The 14656-nt window shown below is 41.5% G+C and overlaps 1 pseudogene; it reads right to left on the bottom strand.

Moving 5' to 3' along the window:
• The window catches only part of LOC132888331 (von Willebrand factor A domain-containing protein 7-like), a 156520-nt pseudogene that overhangs the window by 91932 nt on the left and 49932 nt on the right, over positions 1 to 14656 (bottom strand).

Below are 14656 nucleotides of genomic sequence, written 5' to 3'. Positions count from 1 at the left end.
TATATGTGATGCCAAGATGTCGCTGATATTAAATTGCAAAGGGATTTTTGATATCTTGTAATATGTTGAAATGGCCTTATGATTTTAATATCTTGCCACATAAACAGGAAACGTGTCAGAAAGCCACAGTGCACTGACTGTATGGTCGGACACTTCTTACTTCAATAGATATTATGATTATTATGATAACCTGACACCCAATGGGCCTGTCTGTTATAGCGCCACCACCTGGCCAAGCAGGAAATGTGCCAGAAACTGGCAATGCTTTAACTGATTGATCTGACACTTTACAAAATATTGTGTATTATGATTGTGATGATATTCACATGTGTAATTCAGATGCCTAGCACAGCGCCACCATCTGGCTAAGCAGGAAATGGGGGAAAATGTTCAATTCATTGATGGATTGATCTGAAACTTTACAAAATATTGGCTATCATGAGTCTGATGATATAACTTATACAATTCTGTGCACACTCATACACACACTCACAGTTATATGCATATTTATGCATACCGTACACACATACACTCTCTCACAATTATGCACTCACATGCACACGCAACATCTATGAGCACACTCTCTCTCTCACACACTTTCTCTCTCTCTCTCTCTCTCTCTCTGTCCCTCTGACAAACAGACACACACGTGCACACACACAATAATAGCGGAGCACCATACCTAAGAAAAAATGGTAAACCCATTGAGTCGATTTTTTTTTTGGTTTGTCCGTGTACCACCAGTCATACACACCACCTAGTAGTCAGTGTTAGTAATTACCAGTCATACACACCGCCTAGTGCCCAGTGTTAGTAATTACCAGTCATACACACTGCCTAGTGGCCAGTGTTAGTAATTACCAGTCATACACACCGCCTAGTGGCCAGTGTTAGTAATTACCAGTCATACACACCGCCTAGTGCCCAGTGTTAGTAATTACCAGTCATACACACCACCTAGTGGCCAGTGTTAGTAATTACCAGTCATACACACCGCCTAGTGGCCAGTGTTAGTAATTACCAGTCATACACACTGCCTAGTGGCCAGTGTTAGTAATTACCAGTCTTACACACCGCCTAGTGGCCAGTGTTAGTAATTACCAGTCATACACACTGCCTAGTGGCCAGTGTTAGTAATTACCAGTCTTACACACCGCCTAGTACGGAGCCGTAGAGGGGACATGGTGAATAAAAAAATAACAAAGCGTGGGAATGACTTATAAGGCGTGTGCACGAGATATTAATGCGCGCGCACGAGTTATAACCCGTGCGCACGCTTTGCGTTAAGGCGTGCGCTCGGGTAGTTAAAAGTGAGGGGACGAGTTACAAATCGTTCCCTCGCTTTCATTAAGGCGTGTGCACGAGATATTAAATCGTTCCCTTGCTTTCATTAAGGCGTGAGCACGAGATATTAATACGTGCGCTCGAGTTATAAAGGCGTGCGCACGGGTTATTAAAAAGTGAGGGAACGTCTTAAAACGCGTTCCCTCGGTTTATATCCAAGGCGTGGGAATGATATCCTATGTCGTTCCCTCGACTTATTAAAATATTCCCACAATGTCCTTGTTTTCGTTGATCTCGTTGCCTACACACACACACGTACACACAGGCTGTAGATCACCATGGTAGCTCCGGAAATACTAGACGCTATTTTATTATATTTTAATACTGGACTCAGATACACAGAAATCCTCGATGCACTTGCATCCCAATATGGCTTTATTATCAGAGGTGTCAAGTAACGAAGTACAAATACTTCGTTACTTTACTTAAGCAGAAATTTTGATACTTTCTACTTTACTGGAGTAATAATTTTTCAACCTACTTTTTATCTCTACTCGTTACATTTTCAAGCATTTACTTTTACTTCGTTACGTTTATAATAGTCTCGTTACTTGCATTTCATTGCGCCAATCTTTATATTACTTATATTACTTTGTCCACCTAATAAACTGCCACTCAGGGCGCTCCAAGCACACAGCAATCAGAGCTCTGACTTCAACACCGTTAGTAAATTGCGGGCTCTCGTTCGTTTGTCAGGAGTGGAATGTGGAATCCCCCCCCCCACGAACCATGCGGCATTCTCTTTTCTGAGTCAGGTTAAGTTTACAAACGCAGTTATGGTATCTTGGTGGGTGTTAGTGAGTAAAGTGACAGGTCTTAGCTTAGTAAACGTTATATTAGCTTGTAGCGTGTCGGCATTCCAGCGGCCGCCCTTTCTCTCCTCGCCTGTGTTCAGCCTCGCATTGCTGGAACACAAACATTCTGTTGACTTCTCTCGGTGAGCCAGTAACTAGTAGGGATGAGAAAGTGTTTTTCTTGCATTTTAACTGGAACCTGCTGCCTCTACTGCACGTCCCATATGAAAAAGAAAAAAACTGTAATTTTACAGTAGTGTTAGTGTAGTATTCATTCATTCATTCATTCATTCATTCATAGCATTCAAATACTGTATTATTACTGCCGTTGAGACAGTGAATGCAATGCAACTTTGGACACAAAATGATTGCCAGCATACTGCAAAAATATTGCGTTATACAATATTTTGGACATTACAATGCTGCAATCTTTTCAAATAAATCGTATTACTTTAGTTGTTTTTTCCATCTGTGTGGATCAGTAGGATGGGGTGATGTGGTCGAGACGTGTGTGTGTGTGTGTGTGTGTGTTTTAATATATACATTTTCAATAAAAATGTATTGATAACTTACTTCTGAGGTATGAAGTTTTACACCATTACAACACTTACAGACAACAAGTCATTATTACTTGTGCTCCATGAAACACATTTGAATGGGTCAGGAGAATGGACTGTATGTGGACTTCTAGGCTGCGCCTTTGTCCTTAATAGCATTTTTTCCTCTTTCATTACTTTTACTTTTGTACTTTAAAGTAGTTTAGAAATCAGTATACTTTTTACTTTTACTTGAGTAAAAAGCTTCAGCTGATACTTTTACTTCATGAAAAGTATTTCTAAACCATAGTATCTATACTTCTATTTGAGTAATAAATGGTAATACTTTTGACACCTCTATTTATTATAAGTCTGAGACACCTCAAGAGAGTTCTGAGAGAGAATGGGCTTCGCCGTCGTAGTTTTTCTGACCTAGGAACGACTATAGATTTCATCATCAGCCAACTAAATAGCCCAGGTCGCCTCCACGGGTACCGCTGGATGCACGCAAAGTGCCTGGAACATGGTATTCAGGAAAAAACAGAGGATGTACGGATTATCCTTCAACTACTGGACCCAGAGAGTGTTGCGCTACGCCGTCGTCGTACACTTCAGCGCAGACAGTACTTTTCCAAAGGACCCAATTTCATTTGGCATGTCGATTCTTATGACAAACTAAAACCGTTCGGAATCTGCATAAACGGATGCATAGATGGGTTTTCCCGTAGGATCGTCTGGCTGAAAGCCGCACACACAAGTAGTAACCCGCGAGTGATTGGCAGTTACTATGTGGATGCAGTGGAGAGGTTAGGTGGATGCCCGAGAATCGTACAAACTGATTTTGGAACTGAGAATGTGACTGTGCGAGACATCCAGAAGTTCTTCAGCTCTCCGAAGAACTCGATCCAGTATTCAGCCCCTTGTCTACGCAACTGGCCCCACCAAGATTCAATACGCTGATTTGCAGTGCTGGCCCCGGAGATGTAGCTTCGGTCCCCTGCCCTGTCGTCTTCTCCGTCACGCCTGAAGAACTTCTGGATGTCTCGCACAGTCACATTCTCAGTTCCAAAATCAGTTCGTACGATTCTCGGGCATCCACCTAACCTCTCCACTGCATTAGTAACTGCCAATCACTCGCGGGTTACTACTTGTGTGTGCGGCTTTCAGCCAGACGATCCTACGGGAAAACCCGTCTATGCATCCGTTTATGCAGATTCCGAACGGTTTTAGTTTGTCATAAGAATCGACATGCCAAATGAAATTGGGTCCTTTGGAAAAGTACTGTCTGCGCTGAAGTGTACGACGACGGCGTAGCGCAACACTCTCTGGGTCCAGTAGTTGAAGGATAATCCGTACATCCTCTGTTTTTTCCTGAATGCCATGTTCCAGGCACTTTGCGTGCATCCAGCGGTACCCGTGGAGGCGACCTGGGCTATCTATAGTCGTTCCTAGGTCAGAAAAACTACGACGGCGAAGCCCATTCTCTCTCAGAACTCTCTTGAGGTGTCTCAGACTTATAATAAAGCCATGTTGGGATGCAAGTGCATCGAGGATTTCTGTGTATCTGAGTCCAGTATTAAAATATAATAAAATAGCGTCTAGTATTTCCGGAGCTAGCATGGTGACCTACAGCCTGTGTGTACGTGTGTGTGTGTGTAGGCAACGAGATCAACGAAAACAAGGACATTGTGGGAATATTTTAATAAGTCGAGGGAACGACATAGGATATCATTCCCACGCCTTGGATATAAACCGAGGGAACGCGTTTTAAGACGTTCCCTCACTTTTTAATAACCCGTGCGCACGCCTTTATAACTCGAGCGCACGTATTAATATCTCGTGCTCACGCCTTAATGAAAGCGAGGGAACGATTTAATATCTCGTGCACACGCCTTAATGAAAGCGAGGGAACGATTTGTAACTCGTCCCCTCACTTTTAACTACCCGAGCGCACGCCTTAACGCAAAGCGTGCGCACGGGTTATAACTCGTGCGCGCGCATTAATATCTCGTGCACACGCCTTATAAGTCGTTCCCACGCTTTGTTATTTTTTTATTCACCATGTCCCCTCTACGGCTCCGTAGCCTAGTGCCCAGTGTTAGTAATTACCAGTCATACACACTGCCTAGTGGCCAGTGTTAGTAATTACCAGTCATACACACCGCCTAGTGGCCAGTGTTAGTAATTACCAGTCATACACACCGCCTAGTGGCCAGTGTTAGTAATTACCAGTCATACACACTGCCTAGTGGCCAGTGTTAGTAATTACCAGTCTTACACACCGCCTAGTGGCCAGTGTTAGTAATTACCAGTCATACACACTGCCTAGTGGCCAGTGTTAGTAATTACCAGTCATACACACTGCCTAGTGGCCAGTGTTAGTAATTACCAGTCATACACACTGCCTAGTGGCCAGTGTTAGTAATTACCAGTCTTACACACCGCCTAGTGGCCAGTGTTAGTAATTACCAGTCTTACACACCGCCTAGTGCCCAGTGTTAGTAATTACCAGTCATACACACTGCCTAGTGGCCAGTGTTAGTAATTACCAGTCATACACACTGCCTAGTGGCCAGTGTTAGTAATTACCAGTCTTACACACCGCCTAGTGGCCAGTGTTAGTAATTACCAGTCATACACACTGCCTAGTGGCCAGTGTTAGTAATTACCAGTCTTACACACCGCCTAGTGCCCAGTGTTAGTAATTACCAGTCTTACACACCGCCTAGTGCCCAGTGTTAGTAATTACCAGTCATACACACTGCCTAGTGGCCAGTGTTAGTAATTACCAGTCTTACACACCGCCTAGTGGCCAGTGTTAGTAATTACCAGTCATACACACCGCCTAGTGGCCAGTGCTAGCCAGTAAAGAAATAAAGCAAAAGAGACTGGCTTGAATATAAGAAAATTCTACAACCCAGAAACAGATGGGATCTCCATTTTTAGGCAGTTCCTAAATCTATATATTAGTGACCTGCCATCATTGGCATTTTGTTGCAGACATATGAAAACTCTGCATGTACACACACACACACACACTGCAGACACAGGAAAGCTAAGATGACTTAAGATTACAGTGTGAGATAGAGATAAGGAGGAGACATATATATAGTTTTGTACATATATAAATGTACATTTTCACACCACAGAAACACACACACACACACAGTCTTTGTCTGTCTATCTCTCATCCGTCAAGCAGTCATGGCATTTGCAACATGCACATCACCTTTGAACATTTGATGAATATATGACATGTGACTGTTTTGCTGGGTGGCGGGATGTCCTGGGTTGCGGAACCACACGTGCGAGGGCCCGTCAAGGCCGCTAGTGGCTTTAATTTACATTGTTATTTATATGACTACATGTGGTATTTTTTTAAAGTAGACTGATTTGCCTAAATAATATCTTAATGAGGTTATAGTATAATGTGTTTCTGGTGTCTTTGATGCCTTTATACAGCAAATACAGCCATATACAGTGTACACATGCACTCACTGGCCACTTTAATAGGAATTAGTTCTTGATTCTAAGATTCTTGTTCTTGGCTGCAGGAGTGGAACCCAATGTGGTCTTCTGCTGTTGCATCCTGAGATGCTTTTCTGCTCGCCACAGTTATAAAGAGTGATTATGAGTTACTGTATCCTTCCTGGCAAAATAATCTCAAACCAATCTGGCCATTTTCCTCTGACCTCTCTCATCAACAAGGTGTTTGTTTCCACCCACAGAACTGTCACTCACTCAGTGTTTTTTGTTTTTCACACCATTCTGTGTAAACTCTAGAGACTGTTGTGTGTGAAAACTCCAGGAGATCAGCAGTTTCTGAAATACTCAAACCAGTCCATCTGGCTCAAACCAACACCCATGCCACAGTGAAAGAAGTCCCACTTTGAGATCACAATTTTTCCCATTCTGATGTTTGAAGTGAACATTAACCGAAGCTCTTGATTTGTATCTGCATGATTTTATGCATTATTCTGCTGCCAAAGGATTGGCTGATTAGATAACTGCATAAACAGCAGGTGGATGGGTGTTCCTAATAAAATGTCCTCTTAGTATATACAGCCAATGTATACAGTATGTGGCATCCCCCTCATGTGTAAAATTACCTATGCATGCATATGGTTGTGTCATGTGCATTGTTAAACACTGCTGGTTCCTCTGAGCATGACAGGAGTGTGCAGGTGTTGTGTGTGTGGGGGGAATACCCGTAGGGTTGATGAGGACTCAGTGTGTGAGTTTTCCAGCAACATGGAGACTGACAGATCTGACTGTTTGGTCGATTGTGAAGGCGTGTGATGAATCTGCCTCACTTTCTGCATGAAACAGTGTCACCTGAGGAGGAGTGCAGAAAAAAAACAACATATAAACATGGTGCTTTTCTGACTTCTTAAGTCTGCATTAATTAAAATCAAGTCACATTATCATACTGGTGAGAACAAAAACAGAAACAATAGCATGTATTTATTGAGGTAATTTATTGAATGTCATATTACTGGAGCGCTTTTTTTTTTTACCTTGCTGGCAGTGGTGCTGTCTTCCACGATGGCTGAAGCTTTATGAATATCCCTGTTAGTGGTGAAGATGGGCATCCACTCAGATAAGGAAGAGAGAGAGGAGTAAAAAGAGAATCTGTCAGGAGACAGAGTTTCTCTTCTTTTCCTCTTGCTTGTCATGCTCTCTCCATGACTTGGGTCTTCAGTCACCAGGAAGGTCACCTGGTGAAGATAGTTTTGATGTGTTCATGATGTGGGCGTTTGTGTATATTCATGTTTGTGGCTGTGGTACTCTGTGTGTTTTACCTTGCTCTGTTTTTCTAAAATAAGAGCTTTGACAGTGCTGTACAGGTGGATGTCTTTAGGGGATGCATCAGTGGAGACAAAAATCTCAGACAGAGGTGGACTATGGATAAGAGCCAACTGATATAAATTCGCACACACACAGTGAGTAAAACTTGTATTGTTACCACTGTTCCCAATAGGATTCCTATAAATTTGTAGATGGGGTGAAAATCATTTTAAAGAAAGTGATGAAGTACATTCTCAATCAGGAGATCGCGAGTTCTACTTGCGGTCGGGTCATACCAAAGACCATCATAAAAATGGTACCTACTGCCATCTGGCAAAGCACACTGCAATACAGATACGAGTGGGGAGTCAAACTCTTGTGGTTACCAGAGGATTAATCCCCCACTGTAACCCTAGCTATGTAATAGGCGAGAGGCCGAGGGCTACAGAAACTGAGAACGGCGCCGCTCTGTGCGCCATATGGTGCGGGAAGGACTTTAGACTTAGATTAGACTTAGATGAAGTACATACATATACAGTGTCTTGTAAAAGTATTCATCCCCTGTGGTTTTTGTCCTGTTTTGTTGCATTACAAGCTGGAATTAAAATGAATTTTTGGAGGGTTAGCACCATTTGATTTACACAACATGCCTACCACTTTAAAGATGAAAATTGTTGTTTTATTGTGACACAAACAATAATTAAGATGAAAAAAACAGAAATCTGGAGTGTCCATAGGTATTCACCCCCTTTCATATGAAACCCCTAAATAAGAGCTGCTCCAACCAATTCACTTCATAAGTCACATAATTAGTTGATTAAGATCTACCTGTGTGCAATCAAAGTGTCACATTATCAGTCACATGATGTCTATAAATCAGCCTGTTCTGGAAGGACCCTGACTCTGCAACACTATTAAGCAAGCAACATGAAAACCAAGGCGCACTCCAAACAGGTCCGAGACAAAGTTGTGGAGAAGTATAGCTCAGGGTTGGGTTATAAAAAATATCCCAAACTTTGAATATCCCAAAGAGCACCATTAAATCCATTATAGCAAAATGGAAAGAATATGTCACCACGACAAACCTGACAAGAAGGCTGCCAACCAAAACTCACAGCACAGGCATGGAGGGCATTAATCAGAGGTGCAGCAAAGACACCAAAGATAACACTGAAGGAACTGCAAAGATCTACAGCAGAGATGGGAGTATCTGTACATAGGAGCACTTTAAGCCGTACACTCCACAGAGTGGGGCTTTATGGAAGCGTGGCAAGAAAAAAGTCATTGCTTAAAGAAAACACGTTTGGAGTTTGCCCAACAGCATGTGGCAGACTCCCCAAACACATGGAAGAAGATTCTCTGGTCAAATGAGACTAAAATTGATCTTTTTGGCCATCATTGGAAATGCCATGTGTGGCACAAACCCAACACCCTGAGAACACCATTCCTATAGTGAAGCATGGTGGTGGCAGCATCATGCTGTGGGGATGTTTTTCATCTGCAGAGACAGGAAAGCTGGTCAGTGCTGAAGGAAAGAAGGATGGCACTAAATACAGGGCAATTTTGGAGGAAAACCTGTTTGAGTCAGCCAGAGGTTTGAGACTGGGACAAAGGTTCATGTTCCAGCAGGACAATAAACATACTGCTAAAGCTACACTGGAGTAGTTTAAAGGGAAACATTTAGATGCCTTGGAATGGCCTAATCAAAGCCCAGACCTCAATCCAACTGAGAATCTGTGACATAACTTCAAGATTGCTGTACACCAACACAACCCATCTTAACTTGGGCAGCACAGTGGTGTAAGTGGTTAGCATGGTCACCTCACAGCAAGAAGGTTCTGGGTTCGAGCCCAGCAGCCGGCAGGGGCCTTTCTGTGTGGCCCTTGAATGAGGCACTTAACTCCCAACTGCTCCCTGGGTGCTGTTAGCATGGCTGTCTACTGCTCTGGGTATGTATGTGTGTGTGTTCACTGCTTCAGATGGATTAAATGCAGAGAGGAATTTCACAAGCATGTGATGAATAAAGTTCTTCTTCTTTTTCTTGAAGGAATTGGAGCAGTTTTGCTTTGAGGAATGGGCAAAAATCCCAGTGGCTAGATGTGCTAAGCTAACAGAGACATACCCCAAGAGACTTGCAGTTGGAATTGCAGCAAAAGGTGGCTCTACGAAGTACTGACTTTGGGGAGGTGAATACCTATGCACACTCCAGATTTCTTTTTTTTCCATCTTAATTATTGTTTGTGTCACAATAAAACAACAATTTTCACCTTTAAAGTTGTAGGCATGTTGTGTAAATAAAATGGTGCGAACCCCCAAAAATCCATTTTAATTCCAGCTTGTAATGCAACAAAATAGGACAAACGCAAAGGGAGATGAATACTTTGGCAAGACACCGTATATTCAAACAAATAGTGCTTAGTTCAAAATGTTAAAAGGTGGTTTTTTTAGTTATCAGTTCACACATCAAGTGATATTTGCTAGAAATCATGTCTATGTATTTTAAGAAAAATTTTATAGAGTACCACTCTGCTTTTCTGATTCATGACCCATTTTCACAGACTCTAGCCATAAATATGGAAAAGCAGACATCCAGTGTTTGTAATATCCTGTAGCATAAATACACAGGTGATTATAGGAAATTGTGTACGCTGATTGGTCGAGAAATTCGGACTATTTCTTGGTAATCACCTTAAGTGACTTGGCAAAATGGCAGCCAAACACTTTGTCACTGTAAGTGAGGAAGAATTACAAATTATGAAAGAAAATGCTGTTCCTAAAACCACGAAAGATGCAAAAAATTTTGGTCTAAAACTATTCAGAGGTAAGGTGGACTTGTCATTTATTTTAAAACAAATAATTTTATGTGAGTCAGCATAGATAAGTGGCACAAGTCTGCGCCGCTCCTTTATTACATTAGCATGCCACTTTTGAAGTTTGAAAGAAATGAATTTCATATATATATATATATTTTTTTTTTATTATCTCGCTGACTATTACACGCCTTGCTCTTGGAGTGATCTTTGTTGGTCAACCACTCCTGGAGAGGGTAACAATGGTCTTGAATTTCCTCCATTTGTACACAGTCTGTCTGACTGTGGATGGGGGGAGTCCAAACTCTTTAGAGATGGTTTTGTAACCTTTTCCGGCCTGATGAGCATCAGCAACGCTTTTTCTGAGGTCCTCAGAAATCTCCTTTGTTTGTGTCATGATACACTTCCACAAACATGTGTTGTGAAAATCAGACTTTGATAGATCCCTGTTCTTTAAATAATACAGGGTGCCCACTCACACCTGATTGTCATCCCATTGATTGAAAACACCTGACTCTAGTTTCACCTTCAAATTAACTGCTAATCCAAGAGGTTTACATACTTTTGCCACTCACAGATATGTAAAATTGGCTCATTTTTCTCAATAAATAAATGACCAAGTATAATATTTTTTTCGCATTTGTTTAACTGGGTTCTCTTTATCTACTTTTAGGACTTGTGTGAAAATCTGATGATGTTTTAGGTCATATTTATGCAGAAATATAGAAAATTCTGAAGGGTTGACAAATTTTCAAGCACCACTGTATATGGTTGGTTTGTTTCCTTGGCTGTTTGACTATAAGTATGTCTGTGAATATTCTCAATCATCCAGGTCATAGTAAACTGTGGGTGGTAGAAATGGGCAACTGGACTTGCTTGAAGATTCTTGAAAATGTTTCACCTCGTCCAAAAGGCTTCCTCAGCTCTGTCTGACTAATAGGGAGTATCAGATTTATCCTCTCCTGGATCAGAATCAGAATTCTGATGACCAGCTCATCTAAGGTGTCATTGAGGCATCATTTTGGTGTGGGTCACTGGAGGCTAGGTGTGACTCGCCATTCACACCCAGCCTCCAGTGACCCACACCAACATGATGCCTCAATGACACCTTAGATGAGCTGGTCATCAGAATTCTGATTCTGATCCAGGAGAGGATAAATATCTGATACTCCCTATTAGTCAGACAGAACTGAGGAAGCCTTTTGGACGAGAGGTGAAACGTTTTCAAGAATCTTCAAGCAAGTCCAGTTGCCCATTTCTACCACCCACAGTTGACTATGAGTACTTCAACAGCATATTACACTCAGTATTCTTGTTACTTATTCACTTGGCACAAGAACTTTCTGATCTAGAAGGTCAGCACTTTGTGTACCTGACTTTTGCACTCATTTTGCATCATTCTGGTTAGGAGCGTCTGCTAAATGCTATATAATGTAATATCTTTGTATTAATTAACTTAAGCTCACACTGAAAATACAAGTGAAAGCTAACCTCCAACTAAAGTAACTTTTTTCTTTTGAAAAAAAAGTCACAATTATTGATATCCCAAGATATTCATACTGTATGTACAAAATGTACATTATGTTTCCATTTAACTATTAAGTTCACCTGAATGTTTAACACCTTTTAAGCAGTCATCCATGAAATGTAAATATGAGGTCAAACATCCTTAGTCATTCATCAACCTCGAGAAGATTAGAGAACACAAAGTGGGAAAAACAGTGTTGACCTTCATAAATCAGACAATGACCACAAAAATATCCACATACCTGAAAATGCCCATATCCATTGTTGTGGCAATAATTAAACAAAAACATCTAACCACAAACATAAGCACCTAGAATTTGCTAAACACTGGTGTAACTTTCACACAGTGGAAACTCTCTCAAGCTCATTCCCCATTCTGTCTTTTCCACAGAAAAACACACTGAAGGGATTCCTGGGAACTGACTCAGTGAAGCCGATCAGCTCCTTTCCTGACCAATTGGAAGTCGAGGAATTCAGTAATACTTTCTGAAAGCTTTCCCCATTGGGCCCTAGTAAGGTCACATGTCTGAAAGTGGCTTCATCATTGGTGAACAGGCCTGTTACAGCCACCACTAAAAATGCTGGTACACCTGTGAGGAGGAAGAAAGTGAAAAAATTCAAAGCAATGAAGCAGCAATGATGTAAGCATATTTTATTTAAATCACAAAGTAATTCTGCAAAGCTACTCTGCAAAAAAATATTCAAACGTAAAGAGAAATTAGCTGATGCTTTTTAAGAAACTGCATAAAAGAACAGGATGTGAGAGGAAAAATTGTACCTGTATATCTTTAAATCTGAATATTCAGCAAAGAAATTTGTTGTTGTTGTTGTTGTTTTTCTTGGCGCAAGCTTTTCTGATATAATGTTTACCCTGTCTTGAGATTCTAGAATTTAGTGGCATATTTCCATGTGCACATATTTGCGAAGATATATCTGATTAACAAAAAACATGGTGGTATGAGATATAAACCCATATACAGGAAAATACATCATTAGCCAGGTGTAATGTTTATTTCAGTCATTTTACCAAACTCCATATTTAATCCGTCCATTATCTGTAGCCGCTTATCCTGTGTAGGGTCGTGGGCAAGCTGGAACCTATCCCAGCTGAATGTGGGCAAGAGGCGGGGTACACCCTGGACAAGTTGCCAGATCATCACAAGGCTGACACATAGAGACAAACAGCCACTCACAACTATAGTCAATTTAGAGCCACCAATTAGCCGAACCTGCACATCTTTGGACTGTGGGGGAAACCGGAGCACCTGGAGGAAACCCACACAGGGAGAACATCCAAACTCCACACAGGTAGGCCCCCATCGGCTGCTGGACTTGAACCCAGAACCTTCTTGCTGTGAGGCAACAGTGCTAACCAATACACCACCGTGCTGCTGTCATATTCAATCAAATCAGCAAATGTAGTTTACCTGCAATAGGACTGCCTTCTACTCTCCGCAGCCCTGGGAGTGCTTTCTCCTAAGACCAAAAAAGAAAGAAGGAAACCATGTGTAATTTATATAAATTTTTCTTTTTTTTTTTGTAATGGTATATTTAAAGTATCGGGTTATAGTAGGATACATTTGTTTCCTGTTGTGTGAACGACATCTAGAAATCACATGCTGACTCACATTTATGTATTTTCTATTTTACACCCTGCTGTTTGAGTGAAATTGTGATATTTTATAATCCATTCATTTATTATGGAAAGTACCAAAAAGGAGAAGATACCAACACCCAAAATAATGAAACATTCAGAATTTATTCTGCCTTTTAATTGAGATATATTTATTTATGAATGCTTATTTTTAATGGTTTCTCTGTTTTGTTTATCTGTAAAGTGCTACATAATATTAATGTACTGTTTTATATGTAAATATGCTTGTGATAAAAGAAAATAAAAGTATCATGCCACACACGTGCAACTTAATGTTATACAGTGGAAATGTTGTATGGTATTGAAATGTGATCCTTGATTGTCGATTTGTCAGAGCCGCTTACCCAAGACATTAAATGTGATTGGCCCATGTGATGTTGAGCTGCCATTGGCCAGGTTCCACAGGTGGCAGAAGCCTGACTCGGTACAGACCGTCAGACTGAGTCAGCTCACCCAGAGGACCTGCTTCACTAAGAAGAAATTGACAAGCACCTAACAGAGAGAAATGGAGACAGAGATGTAGACTTTTTTTAACACACATGCATAGGCAATTTTACAGGGAGTCCAATATTAAGTTAAGATTAAACAGAAATGTTATGTTAGGATTATCTCATCTCATCTCATTATCTCTAGCCGCTTTATCCTTCTACAGGGTCGCAGGCAAGCTGGAGCCTATCCCAGCTGACTACGGGCGAAAGGCGGGGTACACCCTGGACAAGTCGCCAGGTCATCACAGGGCTGACACATAGACACAGACAGCCATTCACACCTATGGTCAATTTAGAGTCACCAGTTAACCTAACCTGCATGTCTTTGGACTGTGGGGGAAACCGGAGCACCCAGAGGAAACCCACGCGGACAACATGCAAACTCAGCACAGAAAGGCCCTCGCCAGCCATGGGGCTCGAACCCGGACCTTCTTGCTGTGAGGCGACAGCGCTAACCCTGACACCACCATGCCGCCCCAAGTTAGGATTAAACTTTTTTTTTTTCAAAATGTTTCCCCATGATGTCTTGCTGCATGACCAATGAATTATAATATCCAATTCTTCAGACAAAAAAATTTAAGGTTCAAAATTTGTATACAAGCTAATCATCATCATCATATCTTGTCGTGCCAGTACTGCAGCCAGTTCAGGGCTTCATGTTTAGCTTCATATAGGTCTTGATTGGTGACATTTGGACCCAGTTCGCACTCACGGA

The sequence above is a fragment of the Neoarius graeffei genome, chromosome 6 (genome assembly GCF_027579695.1).
Source record: "Neoarius graeffei isolate fNeoGra1 chromosome 6, fNeoGra1.pri, whole genome shotgun sequence".
NCBI classification, from domain to species: Eukaryota; Metazoa; Chordata; class Actinopteri; order Siluriformes; family Ariidae; genus Neoarius; species Neoarius graeffei.
The sequence above is the reverse complement of the archived record's forward strand: the minus strand, read 5'-3'. Positions and strand labels throughout refer to the sequence as shown.